Raw genomic sequence first — 6,000 nt, 5'->3', positions numbered from 1 at the left:
TTCAGTCGACTGAATCGACTTTTGGGTCAGTCGATTTTCAGGGGGTGGGGGCTCGCCAGGATGAAGGAAGAACCAGCCGCAGCGGGGAGGGGGGCTCGCCGGAGAGGTACCCCACTATCTATCTTAGGGTTCAGGATGGGGGCAGTGGTCGCCGGCGGTGGTGGGGCGTTGGCGGGGCGGTGGCGTGGGGATCGCCGGAGAAAAAGCTCGTCACGGGGGGCCTAGAGGGATGGCCGGGGCGGCGGCGGACCGGCGGTGGGGAGTGTTTTCGGGGCGGGCGGGGCGGCGCACCGCCGGCCGCGGGCGGCGGGGGGCTGCTGTTTGGCCGGTGGTGGCTAGCAGCTCAGGGGGTGGAGGTTGAAGATGAACCGCAGGCCCTTGATTTCGTATCCAACGGCTGCAAAATTGACTGACTACAGATGAAAAAGTCAGTCGACCGACGTGTAGCCTCACCTTGCTAGTGCGTTCAGTTTCGACAGCAAAATTCAGTTTCGACAGCAAAATTCAGTTTCAACAGTTAAGTTCAATTTCGACAGTTAAGTTTAGTTTCGACAGTTAAGTTCAGTTTTGACAGTTAAGTTCAGAGATGAGCGGCTGATGTATTTTACATCTAGCACTTTGTGGTTATGTATTTTACGTCATGTATTGGAGATGCTATTAGAATTCCACTCGGGTTAACGTTGTTTGTTGTCTCTCTTGTCCTGCTTCAGCCTCGGCGTCGTACAACTCACCGGAGCTGCTCCAACGACGAAACCCTCCATCACAGAGGAGCAGCACCTCGGGCTCCATCTCCAGACGCCTAAGATCTTCTTCCCCTCCTCCGACAGCAAAGTCAGCCGGAGCATCCTCACCGGCCAACCCAATCACGCTGAGATCGACATGGCTTCGCCAAAGAGGTTGTACACTTGTTGCATCTCTTTTTTACTCTACATGTTATATATATTGTCCACTGAGCACACGGATTTGTTCCTTTAGTGTCTCCTTGAAAGAAAAAACGTAGGAATTTTAATTTTCACTTGTCCTCCTTTTCAAATTCCTATTCATGAAGCACAAGACTAAGAGATAGTAGTAAATAGCATTATAACCGTACATTTTCTTGTGGTTTGACTTAATCTCACCATGCTTCTTTGCATCCTGTGATCTTCCAATTGTTGTGAATCAAACACCCAGATTGGCAGAAATCCTGTGTTTTTAAATTCTCTGTTTTGCACGTGCATTCCTATCCTATTCCTGTCTATTTCCTATCCCTGCATTGTTGGAATCCTCCAATTCAAACGAGCCCTTACAGAATTACTTATCTTACAGATAGTTGGCAAAGCAAACCTTGCGTGGTTTGTCCCGCTCCTGCTGCGCCGTCGTCCACCCCAGCTCAGCTGCTCCAACGACAGAAGGGTCCAACACAGCAGGGATCTGGCCTCCAGACTGTCTTTCGCCGCCTCAGATCTTCTTCCCCTCCGCTGGCAGCCATGAAAACTGCATTACCATCATCAACCGAGCAGATGACCTCGAGGACTACATGGGTCCGCAAGAGAGGTCGCACTCTTTCGTGTCTGCTTACGTTATGCATCGCTTAATATTACATGCTACTTTATCGTCCTGTACCGATTAGACTCTGAGTCAGCTCCAAACTAATGGTCAAACTTGAGTTTTTAAATGGTTGTGGGGTACATATCGGGGCCTCTATCAATAGTATCTATCTACTATCTGGTTAATCTCCGGTGTCTACTATGAGTTTCATGTTGGGTGGGAAACAAACAGTAAAGAAGCCATTATCTGTATTTTTTAACTAAAGCCATTATCCGCTTGCTATTATTGGTTTTGGGTCTATCCACAGGTTGCTACCATCACTCTGGATTTCTGCATGCACTCCTTACATAATCTCACTATGTTTTATTCCTATGCATGACAGTTATTGTAAACAATGGAACTGAACATGTAGAGCAAAAGAGACGAGCCTTGCGTGGCAATAAAATTTCATGCAGACGTCGCTCCATGGTAGGCGCAAAGGCAGCCCCCCCTCCACGCATTTCGGATTGTAAGCGAGAGGAAGATATCTGTTCTGAGGGGGATTCAGAAGGAGAAGATAACTCCTATTTACCCCCCTGAGGTCTTCGCTCTAACTTGGCATGCTGATGTTGGTTATATCATGCATATGGTGTCTTGCATTGCTTACTTTATACATCAAATATGTCATCTGCTTAGTTTAGACATCCTTTGTGCGAATGCCATCTGTTTAGTTTATTCATCGTTTATGTGAATTATGCAACGCCATCTTGTTTAGCCAGGCATCATATATGTGAATTTTGCAATGCCATCCTGCTTAGCCAGTCATCTTATATGTAAATTATATCAGGCCATCCTTTTTTTCGTTACATATTACATTTGTCAACAATGTTAGTACATTCAACTGCTCTTCGTGTGCATCAGCCATTTGACACGGTGATGGCAAATTCTGGAGTGAAAACAAGGTCTTCAGAGCAGACTATGCTATCTGACGAAGCGCATATCTCGCTGGTTACGGATAGCTCCTCAGAGGAGGATTCAGAGACAGATGACCAGTCTTATCCCCCCCCCCCCCGAGGTGTATGCTCTAACTTGGCAGGGTTATGTTGCTCATATCGTGTGTATGGTGTCTCGCATTGCTATGTCATTTGATTAGTTTAGACATGCTTTGTGTGAATGCCACCTTTTCAGTGTCTAATTACCATATATGTGAATTATGCATTGCCATCTTGTTGCAAGACATTATATATGTGAATTATACAATGCTATCTTGTTGCAAAGGCATTATATATGTGAATTATGCACTGCCATGCTGTTTAGCCAATCATCATGTATGTGAATTATATCATGCTATCATTTTTTTGTATTACGTGTTCCATTTGTTGACAACGTTTGTATATTCAACTACTCTTCCTGTGCATCAGCCATTTGAAGCGGTGATGGAAGTATCTGGAGTGAAAACAAGGTATTCAGAGCAGACAATGCTACCTGCTGAAGCAGACATCTTGCTGGTTACAGAGAGATCCTCAGAGGAGGATTCAGAGACTGATGACCAGTCCTATTTCCCCCCTGAGGTCTATGCTCAAACTTGGCAGGGTTATATTACCCATGTCATGCATGTTGTCTTGCATTGCTTAGTTTTTACATCATATATGGATTGCCATCTGCTTACTTGCTTACTATATAAATCATATATTTGAATTATATCATGCCATCATGTTTACATAGTACATACACATCACCTATCTGAATTATGGCATGGCAGCCCATTTAATAAAGACATCATATAGTTATATCATCTCATCCTGTTTAGTGTTTACAGTCATCATATTTTGAATTATGGCATTCTATCCGTGAATGTATGTGAATTATGGCATGCCAACCTATTTAATAAACACATTATATAGTTATGTCATATCATCCTGTTTACATAGTCTCATATTTTGAACTATGTCTTTCCATCTTTTTTAGTTAGCCATCATAATGTGAAATTGTGTCATGCTATCCTGTTTAGTTAGCCATCATATATGTGAAATTGTGTCATGCTATCCTGTTTGGTTAGACAACATAAATATGAATTATTTCATGCCCTCTTTTATTCCCCACTATCCATTGCACCTGTCTATCATACAATGTCTATACTTTCAATTACTTTTCTTGTTTATCAGCCATTTGAATTGGAGAGCGTGTTGGAAGTATCTAAGGGAGTAACAACACGGTCTTCAGAAAAGATAGTGCTACTAGTTGATGCAGATAGAACCACGGTTGTACTTGCCCAAGGACCAGATCCACCACACATAACCCAGACTCTCGGAGATTGTACCCCTACCCAGTTGGACAGAGAACCAGCTACACCCCTTCTAACCCCAACCCTGGCAGATAGTAACCCAATTCCAGTTGACACAGCACCGTCTCCACCGCAAAGCACCCAAACACGAGCAGTTAGTAAGGGAACTGCAGTGCCCAAAGCACGAGGACCACCACTCCGAATCCCAACTCAACGCTTAAAGGAGAAGAAGATTTGTTCTCAGGTCAGGTTCTGTAGCTATGGTTCATACTCCTTTGCTCTTGCATTACTGTATTTACTCATACCAACTATTTTCAAATTTGAAGGATGGAATTGAAACTCCAATGGCGCAACAGGTATGTTTTAAACCTGTTTCTTTAACTGGTTTGCTGTTGTAACCTGCTCTATGTTGATTTCAGTTTCAATTGAATAAACAGTTATGTTCTCATGTCATGCACATTACAAGTGTTGTTATTGCTCTATAGTTACCCACACTTATATTCTGTCTATTCTACTTTGTCTTGAACAAATATTATTTGAACTGTGTCTCTATCTTGATTTGGCAACAAAAACTAGAATGATATAGACCATAAAGTGACCATGGTACATAGATATATGTTTGTTTCATGCTGTTATCCTATCCACTTTACTACTGAACTCATTTACCAAAATGAGTTTCATATACAACATGGTAAACATGTGATGTGTCTGCTTGTTTCTCTTTTAGAATGCGGACAAAATATTGGAGAACAGTACTGCGTTATCCAATGGTAAAGGAAGTAATGAAGATAAGGTTCAAGATAGTGAGACATCCCTGTTGGTCTCCAAGAAAGCTGATAAAAACTATCTTGACGACAGTGAGGGAACCCAAAAGTCCTGTCTTGGTGTAGTGTTTGAGTTACTGGCCACTACTGCTGGCACAAGCTCTTTGAACTCGCTGCCTGAATCAGTTCGTCTTCTTGAGTCTCAACTTCAAGTTGAAAGACATCGATCGGATGTGCTGCGACAGGAAGCTGAAGGACTGAGGAAGTCCCTACAGAATTCAGATGCATATTTTCTGGTGCAACAGCAAGCGCTGGAGGATTTAAGCGCCAAACAAGAGAAAGTTAATAAGCTTGCTAAGCATCTTGCCAACATTATGGGTACCCAGGATATTGTTTCTTGAGATCTTCTGAAGTGGTTTCAGTTCTGGATTTGTTTTGCTGCGGCGTTTATTTGCGCTGGTCGCCAACTTTGACAACCAGTGTATATGATATGCTGCTTTGTTCCCTATATTTTCACTGGTGGCGAACTTTGATGCCCAGTGGATGTAATATGTGTAATAGCCGTGATAGCCTAGCGTCAGTTGCTTGCTTATTTATTTCCTTGTTGTATTGTTTATTTGTTTTCTTGTAGTCATTGCAGTTCTTTTTCTGCGGTTAGCTAGTGGCTGCAATAACCTATTTTTTAAAACTAGGCCACAATAACCATGGGCTAATATTTACTGTAGTGACACTGGGCCTCCTACTGGTCGTAGAAACAGTGGGCCTTCTACGGGCCGTAGAAACAATGGGCCTTCTATGGGCCGTAGAAACAATGGGCCTTCTGTGGGCCGTATCATCAATGGGCCTTATACGGGTCGTACGATCGATTGGCCAAACATGGGCGAAACAGACCGCATTATGGCCGTAAACGGGCTAGAGTTGGAATCGTCCGTTCATGGGCCGACCATAACGGGCCATCGTTAATAGGCCGTATTGATGACGTTATGAAAACGGCCCAACGTATTAACGGACCACAAACGGGCCGACTGTAACCACGGGCTGAATTTGGCCCACAAGCAGAAAATTACAGTAACGGGCCGTGAGTAAACGAATGCTGGAAATGAGCCCAAGAATAAATGGGCTCTGAGAAGGCCGAAAGATAACATGGGCTGGAAACGGCCCAACGGAATAACTGGCCGTTAATGGGTATAAAGTGATACATTGTTCATTACGGGCCAGTTTCACCACGGGCCGTTAATGGGTGTAAAGTGATACACTATTCATTACGGGCCAGTTCACCACGGGCCGTTAATAGGCCAAGAGTTACATAGGGCCTCATATGGGCCGAAAGACGTCATGGGCCATACATGGGCCAGAAGTGAAAACGGGCTGGAATCATATTGGATGGCCCAGATGACGCTACTGGGCCTAATTCGGATAGGGCATAACGGGCCTTGGGTTAGCGGG

This window comes from Triticum aestivum, chromosome 7D (genome assembly GCF_018294505.1).
Source record: "Triticum aestivum cultivar Chinese Spring chromosome 7D, IWGSC CS RefSeq v2.1, whole genome shotgun sequence".
Classification (NCBI taxonomy): Eukaryota; Viridiplantae; Streptophyta; class Magnoliopsida; order Poales; family Poaceae; genus Triticum; species Triticum aestivum.
The sequence above is the reverse complement of the archived record's forward strand: the minus strand, read 5'-3'. Positions refer to the sequence as shown.